Here is a 21,954-nt window from a genome sequence, read left to right as displayed (position 1 = left end):
CATTTATGGTATTATTTTCACTTTTTTAAACTAATTTTAGGCATAATAAATTTTTAATTTTAAAAAAAAAAAGTGTCTTCAAATTACCTAATAAATAATAACAATATCAAAAACAATAAAAAATATATGTATTTATTAAATAGTAATATAGTCTAATACTCATAAACCGTCTTCGTTCGCAATGGTTTTTCGTAAACGATAAAATACACAGATATTTTTTTTACATAGTTCAGCTGTAGGCATAGGCGTAGTTAGGGGGGCTTGGGGAGGCTTAGTCCCCCCCCACCAAATGTAGACGAAGCCCTCCACGTTTAAGTACATGTCTACTGTCTACCTCTAAAAGACTATAGCCCCCTAAAAAAAAAAAAAATTTGACCACCCTACGCCTATATGTACAGATTTCGTTTAGTATAATATGACCTACCAAAACGATTATCTATAATCTATTGACTATTCTATACAGTTGATTGTTTGATTAAGATGAAATTTATTTTTATTTTTTTTCAACTTTAGATTTAATTAAGATAGAACAGCTATTTTAAAAATTACTAAGATATAATTAAATATTAATGAAACTTATACAATATTAATGTATTATATAATATATCACTTAGCTAAGATAGACTTCTTGACCACTGGCTCTGTGTACTATTTAATTTTATTGCAGAATCCCACCAATCATATTATTGTTTCAACTCTCATCAAAAACAGTTTTTATAGCCATGTGACTTTGCTATTAGAATTGAAAAAAGTTAAACATAATAATTATTTACAATGACCAAATAATTTTTGTTTACTTTGTGGTGGTTAATGATAAACTATGTACACGCCTTATGTAAATATACCATACACATTCATTGTAAAAATACACCAACAGTCATTGCACTACTAAGCATAAGTTATAACTCGATGGACAGAGGCTTTCCAATTAATAATAAGGATCTTTCAATACAATAAACAACCACGTTTACCCTTCTGTTAAGAAATAAACAATACAATTTACATAGAAACTTTGAAAAACTAATGAAATAGGATTTTTTACTATGGTTTCGTGTTTGTATGTGGTATGTGTCTTATAATTACCAGACGTGGTCCCATGTAATACGGAAAGAATATTGGTAAAACTAAACAATTATGACCTATGCATAAAATACCTGCTATAAAGATTAAAGTGAGTAAAATTATTGTTGAATTTCTTGTCAGTCAAGGGCGCCCGCAGGTTATGGCCGGGTTGGCCATAATTAATATTAATAATTGTATTATTACCAACTTTCGTGGATTAAATATTATTATAGTCTTACATTTTTTTACTTTGCCCCCCCCTCACCGGTTTATATTTTTGCAGGTACCCTTGCTATCAGTTAGATACTAAAATTAATTACATTTTCGATAGTCGCAGTCATTGTAATTATGAAGAGATATTCTAGTACATCATCATATTAAATTATAAGTATTATTGTTTTTTTTACAACAATTTATACAATTTAATAATACTGTTTAATAACATTTTTGTATGGTTTATTTACTTTTTTTTTTTTTTTTTTTGTTAAATTAATAATCAATGGTAATAAAGAAAACTCCAATTAACAGACTTTAGAACTTTTGAAGTAGGTACTCATAGAAGAATACTAAGAACAAAATCAGAAATATGGTTGAAGATTTTAAATTTAATCTAAAAAAAAATTTTAATTTTAATTTTTAACTGTTGAACGTATAACCATTGATTATAAATACAATTTATAATCAATAATGGTATAACGAACCAATTGGTCGCCAGTACTTAGACAATAGAGTGCAATATGTACAGAATTAACTAGTTGAAATTTCGTTTTGAGTGACTGCGTTTTTTAAGTAAACAGTGATTGAAATATTTTTGAAAATGGTCGTTAAAATTCATACAAATTATGTACTAAAATAAAAGATTGAAAAAAAAATAAAATTTCGTTTAAGGGTGAGATTCGGATGACTGTTTTTCAAATAAACACAATCGCCACCAAACGTTAATCGTAAACATTTTAAAAACACTTAAAAACGCAAATTACGTACTAAATAGTATTGTGTAATTTAACCTATGAATATTTAATTTTAAATCATGCTTAAGGATGTAATTACATCACTTGAGCCTCACTATTTTTGTTCGATAACGGGAAAACGAAGATTGTACACATTTTAAAAATTGTGGCTTAAATTCATACAAATTATAAACTAAATATTGGTGGAGAAATAATTATACACATCATTTAAATGTTACTTAAGCTTTCTAACTTAGTCAAAAGTGTACGAATTTAAAGTACCTCCTATCACAATTTATTTGTAAAGTGTGTGGACTTTATTTAACTACAAAACTTTCGTAATTCCATTTTTCTGATATCACGTCTTTTATATTTTTATAAATTATTGCATTGTGGATAGGACATTTTTTTTATTCACTTTACTTTTGTCATGAAATATTTAGAATGTGATATACCGCAATATGCTACACGGCTATACCTCCTTTTATTCTTTATAAAATGGATTTATTCAAATTCTAGTATTTGGAATTTTTAAGTACACTTCAAAATCAAATACTTTTATATTGTTAAAAAAGATTTCAGCAAATACTTAAATATTTTAAATGGAAAGTGTTATTCGTGTTGTAAAATTAAGAGCACATAATTTTTTTTTAGATTATGATGCATCTATATATGCAAATTTAAATTTAAATGATAAGTTTCTGGATTATCAAATTTTGTGTAGCAACGAAAATAGTCCTTAAAAATGATTTTATTTAATTTAAAATAGATATAACTTTTAGTCTAGTATTTAAATATTATATATTCAAATTTTTTTTTAGTAAATTATAAAATATTAACAGATTAAAATTAATTACTTTAATTTACGAATTACAACTCTCCATTAATATTATTTTTTATATCCATTATTATGATCTATTAAATTAAATTTCATAATTCAGAACGAGTAGTTCAAATATTAATTTATTTACATAAATATTAAAAAAAACCTCATCTATTGAGTAGGTATATCTAAAAAAATAAGTTGATATCAATGCAAAACTCTTATTAAATAGCATGCAAAATCTAAATACTTAAAAATATTATCTTTAAATATACTTCCAAAAATTAGAATATAAAAAAATAACTAAAGGACAAAGAGAACAAGTAGGTAGCTGCTATGGTTCGCGGTGAATTGGTCGCGAACAATTGATCGCCGGTGAATTGATCGCGAATACAATTGGTCGCCAAGATAATTGATCGCCAAACGAACTTTTTTAGTTTTTTAAGTATTTTATTTTAAATTTTCATTATCGAGTTCGTATCATTATATTATTATAAAGTATTTATTATTGATATTATATACCCACATAGGCATTATTAGTTTATTTCTGTCGTTTCTAATCACGGCGGCATAATCTCAAATTGTTCGTCGAAAGCCAACGTCTTCTCATTGTTAAATTATCAATACCGTGAAGTCACCTAAGTTTATTATTATATAATTGTCAAATTAATTTGTATTAGTGTTATGGTGATATCAACATGGCCGTGATTAAATTGTTATTATTATTATCCACTATATACATAATCTATTTATTATTTTTTTTTTTAATTAAAATTAGCATTTAACTGTACGTTATTTAAAAATAAAACAATAAGAATACTTAAATATTCTAAAATAATAAACATAAAATTCGGTAATATACCTAGGATAATAAAATACTTAAAAAACTAAAAAAAGTTCGTTTGGCGATCAATTATCTTGGCGACCAATTGTATTCGCGATCAATTCGTCCGCGATTAATTCACCGGCGATCAATTGTTCGCGACCAATTCACCGGATACCAGCTGCTATGTATTAGTACAGAGTGTCCTATATTCAAATTCTACTTTATAGTAATGAACTAATGACATTTCACCGTTTTTATTTGAGTTTTTAAATTTGAGTACATTTTTTTCTGCTTAGAAGTTCTAAGTTTACGTCGTCACATATAATTTTTTTTAATTTTTAAAAAAAATTATTTTATTCAACTTTACTAAGGTTGCGTTCTCATTTTATCAAATTAAAATCATGTATTAAAAAAAAAAAGTTTTTAAACCTATTTTTAAACGCATATGGTCAAATTAACTAAAAATTAAAGCAGATGGTATTCACCAAATATTTAACTAAAACCAACTGTTAAAATGCATATTGTTAATGTTAGACGATAGATCTATGTTAAATATTATAATGAATATAAACCAGAAACTTATTTTAAAAAATAATAAATAAAGAGTTAAAGAGAGATAGTTAATGAAAGAGAAAATGAGTTAATCACATTTTATACATTTTTCTGTAAATTTGAAATAAATTTAATAATTAAATTAACATCGAGGATTTATCGTTATACAATGTTATTTTGATTAAAATTTCCAATACATAGTATTTTACGTAAAAGATGAAGTTTTTAATTTATTTAATTTTTTGGGGGATATTTAGTGAGATAGCAGAATTTAAATCAATTTTAACTAATGAAAAAAGAAAAAAATCAATGGAATATTTCTATAAAAATTCTTTTTGGAAGACAAATATTTTATCAGAAAAAATTATTATAGACAATGAATTAAAAACTGTGGATTACAATGGACTATTTCAAACCTTATCCACATTATCTACTGATGATAATAATTAATAACTTCGAAGCAGTCGATAAATTCAACGAATTTATGTTTCAAATTTCCAAGACTATGTATACGGCTTTAAAGTGTAAGTATTCTGATTTAATTATTAGTACATATACTTATTTTTTTTGGCTGTGCAACTTCATGTTATAACCTAATTGAAAACAAAAAAGAAAATTCAACATTTACTAAAAAAGAACAATGTATAGCAAGTATTATTAAAATTGTCTATACATTAAAAAATTATATTGCAAAAATAATATTTGATTTAATGCAATTTAAGAAGATACATCCAAATCTAGGATCTACTGATAACACTTTATTAAAATCCTTAATATCCATAAATTTATTTTTATACCATATGGTAACTTATATAACAGAATATGAATCAGGCGTAGTCTTAAAAAATAAAGGCGATGAAATTAATATAAAAATTGTACTTTCTCAAATGATAAATTTAATTGAACGTTATAGCTGTAAACACTGTTATATTCAGAATGCATATACGTTTAATGAACATTTAGATGAGAATATTAAAGATTTAGCTTCAAAAAATGACGATGTATATAAAGTGATCTATGAATTTTTGAAAACCTTTATAGAAAAAACTTTTGGTCCATTTTTGAAGAGTGTAATCATAAAATATGAAGATGATATTAGAATTTCTAAAGAAATAAAATATAATATTTATGATCCTAATTATTTAATGTTCCAAGATATATTCAATATTCAAAAAAAATATTCATTTTTTCCTTCTCTTAAAGTAAAATGGTTAAATACTAAAGACTGGGATGAACTAAAAAATGTTTATAATCAAGTTAAAAATACAGATGACATTAAAATAATATTCGATTATCAAATATTACTTATTGAAGTAATCAATTATATTTTTTACATGAAATTTATCAATATACATATAAACAATTATCAAGAAAATAATACTAAAGAAGTTGAATTACTTGATGATTTTGATAAATTCATAGATAAAATAATACCGAATAATTATCCAACAAATGTATATATTCCGATTATAACATTAAGAAATTCACTTTATTACGATGTTCACTTGGTTAGGCCTACTAATGGCAAAATTCTTTCAGACAATTCTTTGACACTTTTAGTTAAAACTCCAGTTATAAAATCCTGGGACGAATCAATTGAAATAAATAAAACAATAGATGAAATAGTGATGTCCGAGTTTTTAGAAGACATTTTGAAACTTGAATTATTTTCCCATTTCATTCAGATTTTTGAACTATTTTCATACGAATCAAATACTCTGGGAGATTATTATTTATATCGACGAAATTCCGATGAAAAAATTACATATAGCAGAAATGGAATAATATGTAATCAGAGCATTGAAGACCTTCGTTATAACTTTGTTACATTCCTTGTATGGCTGGATATTAATGTAGAAGTAACTATTAATAAAAACGCTTTACAAATAAGAAAATCAACAGATTTATCCTTAATTATTGAGAATATTCGAAATTATTTATTATGGTTTTATAAGACGTTTTTGTATAATGATCAACTTACTAAAATTTTTTTACCATTAATAATCAATTTTTCAAAATTGTACAATGATCCAAATACTGATAATTTTTTTATTTTAAGACAAATTATGATATTATTTTTAAACTTACTTGAGTATTATGAATTGAATAATTGTAAATTGTTGAAATTTAATCGGGAAATATTACGTGAAGTGAAGGGTGAACAACTGTATAAATTAGCAAATTTTAGATTATTGGTCGATTATAGAAACACATTAGCAAATGCTGTAAATGAAAGGACAAAAATATATCAGGTTGATAAGAACCAAAGAGCAGTTTATTCAACAAGTGTTGAAGTATTCATTCAAAATTCAATTCATATTTGTAGTACGATTGTTGATAATACAATAATAAATTTCATATGGAATGGGTCCATAAAATCTGTTCATGAAGTATGTAATAATATTTTTACGTCTTCTAATACAATAGTAGATTATCAGCAATTAATTAGATATCAAATGTTTGAAATTAAATGGATTATTTCAAGAGTATTTGAACAATTATTTTTTATTATTTTAAAAAATAATGTTAGTGAAAATGAAAGCAATTATTTTAATGACAATAGTTTGGCGTTTATCGAAAATGAAATAAAACTATTCGAAAATCTTCTATTTCCAGAGTCTATAAGTTTATATATACAGAGTTTTTTATATCAATATTTTAAAGCATTAAAAAATCAAGATACAAAAATTAAACAAATATGTAAAGATAAAATACGTCAGCAGCTTAAAATCTTTAGTATGTCAACAGAAGAGTATTCTGAAGAATATTATAAAAATAAAAGTAATATGTATTCAATATCTACACTTACTAATTTGTTGCGAAATACCATTAAAAATACAAAAAATATTTTAAAGATCATTAACAATGATAATTTAATTGAAAAATTACAGTTTTCTACTATATTGTATTAGGTTATTACTGAACAGGTTATTAATTTATTATAAATAATAACAATGAATTATGAAAGATATATTTTAATTTTATAACTATAATTTATTATACATTAGTTATTAGTTATTACCTACCTACAAGTAAATTGTACTATTTTAATTTTTTTTTTTTTTAATAATAAAAATAAAATTATATTGAAGGAAATTATGAATTAATTTTAATCTAAAAATTATTATAATGATTTAAATATTCATATTTAGAAATAAAACTATTATTACAAAAAATGTTTCATTATTATTTTAATTTATCCAAAAATCAAATTAAATAGTAAAATAAGTCAATGTAGTCAATACCATATAACCATATAAATATTATATATACCATATAAAAATTATATATAATATAAATTTACATATAATGTGATCTTTATTTTTAATAATCCATTGGGCATCGATATATAGTTTTTCGAAACGTAGATTCGTTTTTAAATTTTTGAATATCGGTACATAGGTACACTCAAACTGATTAAGCTCAAAAAAGCGATTGAGACTCGTTTGTGCACATACCAGTAGATTTTATAAATTTGCGCACAAAGTTGTGAACAATGAAACCTATTTGTAGGAACAGTTTTGAGTGTACAAGGTGTTTTAAAGTATAACGATTATTTTCAATCGTGGTTTTTTATTAGTTGTCATCTAACATTTATAATCGCGATTACTGTGCTTTCCAAGTACATATATGAGTCGTGTGGGTCAAGCTTTAATCTTTATTGCTTTATTTATAACCTAAAACTTCAAATATTAATGGAAATTCAAGTTGATACTGATTTAAAAATAATTAATTCAATAAAAAAAAATAAAATTAAAGAAAATACCCGAAGAAACGAAATATTAAAAAAACAAAATTACATAAAAAAATATACTCTGATTATAAATTTAAAAAAATTGATATTTTAACAAATTTAATGCAAACGCCAATCAATATATAATAAATATGTACTATTTGAACTTATTTTTTAATATGTATTATTTTAAGGACTTAATTATAAAAAAATCGTTTATTTTTTAATCAACAAAATTGTAAATAATGATAGCTTATAAACCATTAGGAAGCTATGCTAAATAAAATAACTCTAACAGCATTTTTAAACTCACCAGTCTATGGTACCAGAATATGATTACACAGTAGTCTTAAGCTTTATAAAGGATGAAGGAAAATGTTGTAGAGTATAATAATTTTCTACCATCACTAATGACCAGTGCTATGAATTTAATACATTTGCATGTTTTTTTTTTTTTTTTTTTTTTTTTTTTTTTAGTGAAAAATACATGCATTCATTTAACACTTTTTAGTCCATTAAATGCACAGCCCTGCTAATGACTAATTAAAAAATTTGGTGGTACATACGCAGATTACGTGGGTAAATTTCTTTGAAAAAAAGTTTCTATTGCTTGCATATTGTGCGCAAATGAGTTGTAAAAATGGTTATTGTGCCCAAATGAGTTGTAGCCAAAAAAGTTTAACAAATGATGTATATTTATTATACGTTATATGATTCATATTTTTAGTTGATAAAGCTTTGTTTTGAACTAATAAAAAAAATAAACAACATCAAAATTCATATATGTACTAAAAAACTATAAGAAACATTTATATTCAAAATCTTTTTAATATAAAATTAATTTTATTAATGCTTATATTATTTACTTAGTATATTTAACAAATTCAAACAGTTTATAAAAAAAAAACAAATAATATACCATGGATTTTTAACATTTTTGAATTGCAAAATAAAATATATAATTGAAATAATATATTATATATTATTTATATTTTCAATTTTTTTTAATTTTTCAATCGACGTTTGTATAATAAAAATAAAAAAAATTCGAAAATATCAAATGTCTAAAAATAGTTCAAAAATAATCAAAATAATTTTAATACTATGGTTATTCATTATTTTAATGAAATTCGACGAAGTAACTTTATTAAAAAATAGTTTTACATAAAAATTTACGTTTTTCGTAATTTATGTTAGTAGAAATATGATATTGTAATATTGTGTTACAATAATATTTACACACTTTTATTATACTGAGTGTCGGGTGATTTTTTAATTAAACATCACTCTTTATTTTAAAATCTATTAACGTCTTTATATAACTTCTGATTGAAATTAAAAAAAAATTATAGTTTTTAACATTTTTTATTATCGTTATAATTTTTTAAGTTTCTAACTTTTTAAATTCATACTCCGAAACTAAATATTTTTTGGAACATTCTAATACATAAAAATTGAAGTTCTGACGAGTAGTTTATGAATATTAAGAATTAAAAGTTTAAGTAAACAGAGTAGTGACCAATATTTTGCGATGTACTCCCGTACCTCTCCATTCTGTTTACCTAAACTTTAAATGTGTATAATTCATAAACTATTCGTCCAAATTTTGATTTGTATGTATCGAAATACTCTGAATAATATTCTGCGCTGGAATATGTAATTAAAAATGTATGTGATCATTTAAAAATTAAAAAACTTATTGATTAAAATTAAAATATTTTGATGATACTTTTTGAAGAATGTGCAACGAAATTCTTTAAAAAAATTACAAACGCGGTTCGTGTAAGATATTAAAATATTAGATAATACATAACTCCTTTAATAACTTGACTCAGCGATATTTTTCTAGACATCACTTTTCAGAAGAAAATTGTAAATACTCCCATTGGTTTATGGGACAACAATTATTTTATAAACTGAAATTTTATATTTATAATTCGTTTTAATTTTTAAAGATCATTTTCTTCTTCTATATAAAGATATCCTTACACATCTATATTACAACCAAAAAAGTATTACTATACGAGCCAACTTGTTTAATTAAAATAAATAACATTACATTACATTTTTTAATAAATGTTATGTAGGTATTTACAAATTACATTTTATTTTTTTTTTTTTTTTATTGAACTTAAAAACTTTAACTATAAAGGTTATTAGTTTTTTGTGTTAAATTGCATGGTAGTTGGTTAAAAATTACAATGTTAATATGTTGTTAATTATATATGAATTACATATTAATATAATCAGAATTTATGTGGTTTTATATAGTTAATCAATATTATAACGATACCTAACTAATAAAGAATAAAAAGGTATAGATTATTTTGATTAATATATAATATATATATCTAAAATGTTAATATTTAAAAAGTGAAAAAGTATATATAATGATACCATAATATATCATTGTTATTGTATTATAATAACAATTTCATACAAAAATACATGTAGAAAATTGTACATCTTCAGAAATATATTTACTACCATTTAAATTTTTTACAATACTTTTTAAGAATTTTATGTTGTTTTGAATTATTTTATTTATCTTTGATAGCTCTTCTGGCGTAATACTCTGACTAGAATTTTCTTCATTTAATAATTGACTCGATGTCAGCCAATCATTATTCACAAAAAATATTGACATTTCCATAAATTTCTCTATAAGATGATGTTGCTCCGTAAGATTATCTAATGGTTCGTTAAAAAAATGAAAAATATTTTGTAAATACATATTTATAGATTTAGGAAAAGGAATCTCTTCAAATTCAGTTAGATATTTTTTAGTTAGAACTTTATCATTTCCCATAGTTAATCCATTATTATGGGTGTTTGTATAACTATATATTTGCATAATTTTAAAAACATTTTTAATAACTTGTGATATGAACCATTTAACTATGGAACACTGATATCCGACTAAAAACTGATAATCGATTACACCTCTTGTTATTACTAAATTAACAGATTCGACACTTTCCATTAACCCATCCCAAAAAAAAAAATTGTTCAGAAACATCGGAACCCGATTCTTTGCCACAACAACTATCAAAATCTACCTTTTGTATAAATTGATCAATGAATATTGAACGAATATCTCTTCGTTCATTCTCCGTGTAAGAAAAAGTTGTATCTGATTCGATCATATTTGTCATTATACTTGATTTACTATCCCAAAATAACTTATTCAATTGAATATTTATTATCTCTATTTCGTGATCTAAAATTTGAGAGTTCGAGCTTTCCAAAATATCTTTTACTTTATTATAATATACATCAACACTATATTTTGGTGAATCGCAATTATTTAATTCAAAATGTTCTATAATATTGATATTCAAAAATAAAACTTGAAGCAATATTTTTAAATTATCGTTTATTTTTTTGATTATATTTAAAATGAATCGTCAAAGGTAAAATAACATTTTTAATTTTATCATGATTTATGTATGTTTGAAGTAAATTCATGAGAATTTCAAAAATAAACGCCTTTGCTCTTTTGACTTCTGAGTCATCGATTTCGCCTTGAGCATTATTGTTAGCTTGCTGAAATCCAAGAATTAACATTTGAAATAATAGTAATTTTTCTCGGAGTACCGAAAAATGTTTACATATTGCTGTTATATTATCATTGATTTTAATTGTTTTAAAATTATTTAATGTTTGTAAATCATAATTACTCAGTGTATTTGATTCATATGAGAGTTCTCCAAAAATTGTAATGAATATTTTAAAGTTATACAGTCCAACGATTTTTGACAATAGTTCTCCCATCGACAGATTATTTATAATTGTATTTATGTTAGATTTCTTATAATTTTCACTCAGTGTCCATGTTGTATTAATCAAAACTTTACGTAATTGTTGTATAGAAAAAATTGGTAACACCGAAGAAGATTTAGTTAGTATTAAATTATTTAATGAATTTCTAAATTGCTTAATCAGATGATACATATTTGTTGGATAATTGTTGGGTATCATTTTATTGATAAATTCATCAAATTCATGTAATACTGTTTTAATGTGATCTATTGAGGTTACTAACTCTTTTTTCATACATTTTATGTAAAAAACACTTTTTATTACCTCAATTAACAATACTTGATATTCAAATATATTTTTAAGGTTGTAAGTACTTTTAACTTCATTCAATATATTATTTAATGTTGGCCATATGGTAGTATTTTTCCACTGAACAATTAAATCGGGAATATGAAACGATTCGTCGATAATAATGTTGAATATATCTTCTAATAACATGTATTTTTGATCGTACAAATCTATTGAAAACTGAATATCGTTATTCAAATAACTTACGTATAATGATGTATCGTCATAATACTTTTCTAAATTTCTTAATGTGTTTTCAATTAAACGATGAGCACTTTGAGTTGTATCACTTGTATCATCTACTTCTGTACAAATTATTTTATTTCTTAATGAATTTAAACCACCATAATAATTTTCAATATAACAATGTTTACACCTAAAGCGTTCAACTAAGTTTATCATTTGAACAATTACTTTTTGGACATCAATAAAATATAATAAATTAAATTCAGTTTCATCATCCTGATGTTGATCAATATCGATTTTTATGCGATCTAAATATAAATTAATAGATAATAATGATTTTATTAATGTATGATCACTGATCAGTATACTTTAATGTTGGACTTAAATTCATCAAATGGTATGTATTAAATATAAATTTTGCAGTATATTTTTTGAGTTCCATTATACGTTTTATAATCTTATTTAAAAATGTTATTTTTGTAATTAACGACGATTCGCTATCATTTTTTAAATTGTCAATAGTTAGTTTTTGACATGATGAAATGCTTTCAAAAAAAATACGCAATGCACGAATAATTAAATTTGAATATTTACATTTCTGAGCAGTATAAAGAGCTTTCGAAGCTCTAAACACAACATTTATGTCTAATTCATTCGAATAATCATAATTATTTATTACTTTAAGAGCGTCTTCTAAAATTATAATTTCGTTTTCAATTAGTATTTTTTGGTTCATAAAATTATTGGTCCAAAACTCTTGAATAGAAATCTTTTTAATTGTCAAAATTAATTCCATCTTATTGATTGCTGATACACTGCTACAATATAAACTAATTATTGTGTATAATATTAACAACTTCATAATGTTTATAAAAATTTAAAACTACTGAATTGATACTTAAGAGTTTAATTTGATTTTAATTCATCGATAATAAGTCTTAAAATAATTATTACTTTGCAACAATTTTTTAGATTACATGTGTTCTATTTACAGACATAAACTACACAAAATATAAAATGTTATTTAATTTTTGTCTTCGTAAATACCAATTGTATAAATATTATATATTTACATTCTGCTTGAAATCATTTTTTAAGATTAAAATGTATGGTTGTATACAAATATGTTTTCTCGCTAATAATAATTATTACCCACAGAGCGCAAGCCATTTAATCTATATTTTTATGTTCAAAATATATTAAAAACTATATTTTTGAAATCTTATGTTCCTACAAACTAAAAGAAATAAATAATGAAAAACGGGAATTTGTTTGCAACATAATTAATTTAATTTAATTTTTTAACATAACTGATATTATTATTTTTTTGTCATTCATAAACGAATAATCGTAGATTGTACTCAGTATAAGGTCTATATTACAATCATGTTTATTAAAATCTCTAATGAACTATTGTCCATTCGTATCAGTTTTAGAATATTTGCCGATTTCACGTAATGCGTTAGTTATTTTTATCCATTTTTTATGAAATTTTTATTAATCTTTTATTTTCAATGACGGATCATTTCTTATTAAACAGTCCTAAACTTTATGATGGTGAGAAAGTTATACCTCAAACCAACCACTCCCCGAATATGAAAAATCAAAAATATCGAAAATATGATGATAGCTATTTGTAATTTGATTTTATAATGACGGAAATTAATAGTGAAAAGAGACCACAATTTGTATGATCCGTATGAAAGTTTGGTTATCAGTGTTTCAAGTAAATTAAAGTGCTATTTAGAAGCGAATCACAATTACCTAGTGTCTACCTGGTTGTCAAACCTGTGGATTTCTTTGCTAAAAAGTTAAAAAAAACTGAAACAGAAAAAAAGTACGTTTTTCAAGAATGCATCATTATCAAATAATGCATTAATAAAATCTTATAAAGTTACGTAGTATAAAATCGCAAAATATAAAAAGCCACTAATTATTGAATATTATTACAGATGAACTTATTCTACCTACTGCTATTAATAATATGGTGAATATTATAATTAGTGAATCTGCTGGAAAATTAGTTTCAAAAGTACTTTTGTCAAATAACACTGTCATTAGTCAGTCACAGAATACATCATATGATAGAAGATCTCAATGATCAATTAATAAAAAAAATAATCAAACAACAGGCTTTTGGGTTGTAACTGAATGAGGCTAAAGATATCAATAAGGATGCTCATATGACATGCTATATTGCTATGTATGATTCACAGATGAGGATAACATACTGGCTACTTTTTCGTAAAAATATTACAGTAAGTGCCAAGGCTCAGAACTTCTACAAGATACTTGATAATTTTATATTTGAAAATATTTTGGATTAAACTAAGTATATCGGTGTCTGTACTCTGTGGATATTCATTATTCAGTAAATGATGTTATCTCAGCACATTTTATATGTTATCGATTCGGTGAAGAATTTTATAACTTAATAATCTAAAATGTATTCCTATATACATTCTATAAAACAATATCGACTATCTACATTTATGCCAAACGACATTGTGTACCTAGTGTTATCACGATCTATGATAAAACTTAAAATTAAAAACATTATCTATATTTATATTTTGTATATTGGATTTTCTTTAGATATATCAATTATTATGGAAGTTATAAGTATCAAGTAAGTACATAAAACATTGAGAATTTAAAAATTCTCATTATGTAATATGATATTACTGATATTAAATGTATATATTACGGTTGTTATGGGCTACAGTAGTATATATAATATAATATGTAATATTGCTAGAAGGATAATAAATCATTATAATTCATCATCATAAATCAAAATAGCAGTCGTTAAAATGTCGAGGTCGTTTAAATGTATTATTGCATTTCCACAAATTGCCAATTAAGAACAGAAGACATCCTGGAGATTGTTGTTTTCAAATGTGAAAACAATTCCAAGAATTAATATGAATTAGAAGGTTGTCGACTACAACAACAAGAGACTTCTTTGTATATAAGGGAGTCCAGAGACCAACAGGGGCAGATGTACCAGAGCCACGAAGACCTGAGCAACTTCACGACACTCAGCCACTTTTTGTATCAGTTACATGTACTTCATTTATACGTAATAAATACATTATTGTTCTTAAGAGTTGTAAATTTCATTTAAATAACACCCTGAGTCTGGATCTGATATTGGTACGCAACACGGTGAAAGATAAAAATTGGTGAATGACGTCATTTACCAAAATGATTCGGTTATGTAGGTAAATCGTAAATGATATAAAAACCACATTTTAAACTCAATTGTACATCTTTCACCGGCCATTGACATTATTTACCAAAACTGCAGGCGGTAAATAATAATAAATCTCAAGTATTACACTGATTGTTTTACTTTAGGTACTATTTAGAATAATGATTTATTGTTTTTGGGAGATTCATTTTTTATTTTAGGTATATCTTTATTTAACCTAAAATATCTTGTTAACTCTCTTATTACTGTTGATAATTTTGTTGATTGCTACTTTAAATTTATTCTGGTTCACCATACCGTAGTTAGACCTAGAATTTTGATGACTTTTGCATTTTTTTTCTTAAGTGCTATACAATTCTAACCAAAAACTAAATTTGTTTCTTTGTATAAAAATTTATAACGTAAAATTTCTATTTTGTATATTTTTTTGTTTTTTTTTTGCTTATTTTGTATTAAATGCATTTTATTGCATTATTTAAGTAATTTTTATAAATATTGCATTAATTTTATGTGATTAAACTCATTTTTGCTTATTTTAAGCTTTTCCAATATGTTTTGTACAGGTAATCCTGATTACCTACTCCAGTCCATTGATATTTTTATATTGGTTTCATATTATAATAATACACCGAAAATGCAAAAGCATCAGATGGTACCCCCAAAAATGGCATTGTACTCTGGTACAGTGGTACCCCAGCGTATGTACCACCCAACATCTAGGCTTGTTGCGCCACTGGACAGACCACGGTAGTTGTAAATTTCTTTGGTTTCTTACTTGTTATTTTCATTAGTACCTACACATCGAAAACAACTATATTTTATTAATAATAATAAATAATATAATATCATGTCGATTTCGTAGTCACTGTTTTTGTTTATTTTTTATTATGTATGTCAATGTAATGTTTTTCATTTATATTTTTTCGAGTTGATCTTCTAAGAATGTATTAACTTGTTAAATTTTTTTAGATAGGTATAACGTATAACTTTAAAGCTCAAATAGCGTTGATAATGTTTTTACTAAAAATATTCATCGTCACATCTGTGATACTTGTATATAATATTGGTTCACCCTCGGCTCAGTGCAGCTCTTACCCTCTACCTGAGTTTCAGCGTCCAACTGAATGTGGCAATGTAGTAGTGAATAGTAAGCGATTGGGAATCTCTGTTAAAAATAGTTTAACATTATATTATACGCTTTAAACTAATGTTTCTCTGTATACCTAATATATTAAAACATTATATATTTATACATATTACATATACTTGTATTTAACACAAGTTTATTCTATAAAAGTTTATTGCTTTTCTTTAGATAATAGCTTTAATAAAAATAGGATTCAATTATATAACATATTTTTTTTTAAATTTCAAATATAAAATAATTTTATAAATATTATAATAGTATTTTGGACAAAGACGACTTATATTTGAATATTTCAATTTAATTTTAATTATTGATTAATATTATACAAAAATAAATTGTGTTCTATCATAATATCTACCTAGTTTCTTCATTTTATTTTTTATGCCTATAAATTTTCCCTAGTACCTAGTGAAAGTTCAATAAATATTAATTTTTCTTGGTTGATCAGAAATTCTTATTCTTCTCTGTAACCACCAATTTATAAAAAGTAAATTAATTTGTATCATATACTGTATATTTTTATTAAATATTGAATACGTTAATAGATAATTTGTTCTCTATCTATATTATAATTATGGGTTCTCCTATTTACAAATTATCATGGTGTTTACTTACAACTTAAATACCTATTAATTATAAACTACAGTAAATTCATTATGTATTTATGATATACAGTATGAACAGTCAAAATTTTAAGTATAAGATTTATATATAATTTTATATTAGGTAGGTATCACAGATGTACATCCTGATGCTGTCAAAGACCAAGTGAGTTGAAAAAACTAAAAAAAAAAACTAAAAACTACAAATGTCACTATTGTTTAATGTTTAAACTTGATAAATATTTATTAAAAATATTTTTCCAGAAAATCCTAAAACATAATAAAAATATCAAGCACTCAGAATTGTATTTCATTGGTGTGGCTGCACTTACATTACTATTTTCACTCATTTATTATAAATACCAAGTACCTAAATATATATATAGGTATCTAATATGTGCAATATAGTTCACTTTACAAATTTTAAATAATTTGGTAAATAATATCATTTATACTGTACAAATACTTAGTAAATCTTTGTGGAACAACGTCTATGAAATATTTAAGTATACTTAAAAAATATATACTGCTATATGGGCAATAAAGCAATACGTATTGAACATTGCTTCAAAAAAACTAAATTTATTATTATCATTTTTTTATTTTTAGTATTGTTATTATAATTAATGATTTTATTTTATTTTTTATTTAAATTTTGTTATACAGCTTTATAACATTAATTATTTTTAGAACATATTGTATGAAAATCATTAATTAACAACACTTGCGGCCAAAGATAAAAATTTGCTAATTTTTGAAAAGAATTATCATCATTAAAATAATTAAGCAATAGAAATATATAATCTGTAAGTTTTTATGAAGTTACAATATATTTAAATGTTTGTTAATGAACTTTAATTATCAATTTTTTCTTTTTAGACAACAGAAAAGAATTATGAAATCAAAACTTTAAATAATTATTTGACTAAATCAGAGGTATTATTTTTATTAATTTTAATTATTATTTGTTAATAAATTAACTAGCACAGATATCAATTTTACATTTAGGGTATTATATTATCATCTCAAGCTGTATAAATTAAAAAACTTGAACGAGAAATTGTAGAATCAATTGAAAATGGTATGAAAATGCATACACTATTATCTTCTGCATTAGAATTTATTTAGTACAAAAAATAAAAAAACAATTAAATGCTTTGAAAGTAAAATTAGCTGAATCAGAGAATTTAGTAGCAGTTCTTATACAAAAAGTAAAATCTATTTATAAAATATAATTGATTTGTTCAAATCCTAAGTTTAAATATATTTTTTATACTTAGAATTATGAAAAATCTACAGAATTAGAAAAAAGGGTCGATATTAGAAAAGCTCTTTTAATCAGTATAGAAGAGTTAACTAACAAAACTAATGGTTTGACTAAAGACAACTTTAAATTATCATTACAACTAGAAACAGTGAGTTGTGAGGTTTTTAAGTATAACTCAAATTAATCGCTATTATACATGGTTACAACTTTTAATATGAATAGAAACACTAGTTTTATTATTCTTTCGAATGCTTTTATTGTTTTAATTCTATATTCATTATAAAAAATGAATTTGTATCTTTTCATATTACCAATTACTATGAATAATTATAAAGCTTTAATGATTGTTACTTGTAATCAATATTATAAATAGAGAAATTAGCTTTATAATTTTATTATTTGTTTGATTAAAACCAGACTAAGCTTAGTTTTTTTTCTTAATTTAGTTATTATTGCAAAAACAACCTCCTATAATATGTTGAACGAAAAAAATTTATGGTAGCGTAAATTTTAATAGTTTTATACATACGTAGATTTGATTTTCCAAGTATTGTATACCATTTATCAACTTACAAGCAAATATTGCTTCAGGATGCCAGAATAAAATGTCTTAGTGATAGAACAATTTTAAATATGCCACTGAACCATTTTTAGAATTATTAAATTAATTAACTACTAATTATTAGTACTTACTAAACATTATATTTTAGGTTACAACTAAAAATAAAGCAAAAGAATCAAAACTACTTGCTAAAATAGATAGTCTGCAATTTGAACTGGACAAGCAACCTCATGCTTTAGTGACTGCATAAAATGAAGTTTCTTTGTCTAACGAAGCTTTACAGGAAGTTATGTCACAGAAATTTAATCCACAAGATAGCAAAAAATTTTCATCTTCAGTTAAATTATCTGCTGAACTCAAATCAGCAAAACATATATCTGAAAGATACAAACACAAATTTAACGAGGCTTTGAAATCAAATCAACAATTCCTTTTTATATGCATTATAATTTATTGATTTTAAAATCGATTCGGGTAAAAGGTGTTCGGTAAAAAAGGTTTCGGATCTACAGACTTTCGGAAAAAATGCCATTCGGGAAAAAGTTCATTAGGGAATTTTAATTCGGGAAAAATACCGGTAACCCCATTTGATACTCTAGGTCGAGCTTTAAGTCCACCAGCTCCTTCAGTAAGTAAGAAGGTACAATCGACCACTATCAAATAGAGAGATGCATAATATATAAATTGTGAAAATAAGACATTCAACATAGTAATATTAAAAATCAATTTAATTTAATTTTTTTGTATTACAGATTTGTTGGATCTATCAGTTAAATTACTCGCAAGGTTATTTTTCATTAAAATAAAAAAAAAGTATGATATTTTTTTGTTAATCTTTTCATAATCATTTGTAAATAAATAATTGAATAAAAATGTTTAAAAAGATTGTCATATTGTCATGCATTTAAAAATGTGATTTTATGTATGTTATTGTTAATTTCAATGATTTATATTAAAAAAAAAAAAAAATTTCTTATGTATTATATTAAGGAAGATTTCAAAATATTTTTGTGGTTTTTTGAGGATTATTAGTATAATTAAATCAACATGATTCCTCAACTACATTAACAATTTGATTTTTTAGCAACTTGTTTTTATTCATTATTGTACAAACTGATATTTTTGAGTAATAATAATTATTACTCAAAAATATTAATTATTAATATGGTATATTAATTTCGAATTGATTTATTTCCTGGTAAATAATATGAGTTGTATTATAGTTTTCCACGTGATTACGTACTGAAAAATAACGAAATTTTTGAACAAACACGAATAAATAAAATTTACATCTGAGGACCTCTAAAAAACATTTTAAAAATCTGAAAAAATCAGAAAATGTTATCTTACAATCCATTTCATAAAAATTTGGTTACGCAATTGGGGAAAAAAATATTTAATCACCATAAATATTACCTATTCACATTTGTTAACCCATCCTGTGAGTTGTTATTAAATCATAAATTTAAGCTGAATTGTTTATTTTTATCATTATTTTATTAATTTAAATCACTTACTTTTTTATACGATTAGCAATTGTTTCTTGAAATGTCTTTTAGATTCTGGATAGGATAGGATTAATTAATGTACCTATTAGATTTAACTTCTAAGTGAGTTTTAACTAAATAGTTTGTTAGACCAAATAAAAAATCGAATGATAGTTGATATTGACATACGACTTAGTTCACTTATATTCATTAATAACCTGAGAGAAAAGTATCTGTATGGAGACACAAATAATTTGTGTATTTATATGTATATTATATTTATAACATAAGAACTAAGAAGATTCAACAAAAATAATTACTTACATGCTTTTGGGCGTTCTACTGGTTGGCGTCTATTGCACTATTAATCAATTGAGTTTTTTTTTCAAACATAAGTATCATATATTATACATAGTGTATAAGAAACTAAATTCAGCCATAATTAAAAGAAAATGAAATTAGAGTTGTTTAATAAAAAATAAAAATAATTTAAAAAAAAAAAATGCTTCTATAAAATAATCAAAAAAAGCAACGCTATGCGAAATAACTATATAAAATTGATATGTTGGAAATATCGTCTACATACTAAATAAGAAGACCAAAAATATTATTTATCCCCACGCGTTACGCCAAATTGTTTAGCATCTAGGCAACAAACTTTAACACAGATGCATTTTGTACGAGCTACGAAGTGCACAGGGATAGCTGGTTTTTATATAAATCTTTTGTTTTTTTTTACATAATTTTTTATTCAACAATCTTTTACAAAAAAATGAACAATAAGCTCAATTGATAAAATATAATAAATAGTCATTGGATGAACGGAGTAAAGAGATTTCCCATAAGAGATACTTCGTCTAGGAGTAAAAAACAAAATTAAAAGTTACTTTTTTTTTTTTTTGTTTTTTTCTAATTTATTTTAGCAGGTCACGAAACCACTGTCTTTTTAACCTCTTTTGAGAATTACCTGGAATTGTTATGAATGGAGCTTTTTAAACGTTACAAAGAATTTTTGTTTGGAATCTTTGAATACGGTTAATGTTAAATATATTTGTTGCACCCCAGAGCTGGATATCATATGTTCAGATGACTCTTATGAGAAGTTTGTAGATTAGTATAGTTTGTTGGACAGTTTTAATTTTTTGGATCTTATACCATATTTCAAAAAGGTGGAGATGGTTTTGTAAATAAAGAGAAACTAAGTTAGGGTCGGCGTTACTAACTATTATAGCTTTGTCATCTGAAAAATCATTTACTAGGGTTTGGTTTGAGTTGGGCTAAACGGATATGAATAAGTCAAAAAGTAATGGGATAGTTTATATAAATCTGATAGCTAAATTCTGGGCATAAGATATAGACAGACAGTGGCCTACACGTAATATGGACAAAACACATTTACGCAGAATACATTTTATACATTTTAGAGGAAAATC

The sequence above is a fragment of the Melanaphis sacchari genome, unplaced genomic scaffold (genome assembly GCF_002803265.2).
Source record: "Melanaphis sacchari strain LSU unplaced genomic scaffold, SCAv2.0 Contig0_pilon_pilon, whole genome shotgun sequence".
NCBI lineage: Eukaryota > Metazoa > Arthropoda > Insecta > Hemiptera > Aphididae > Melanaphis > Melanaphis sacchari.
Note: the sequence above shows the minus strand (reverse complement) of the source record.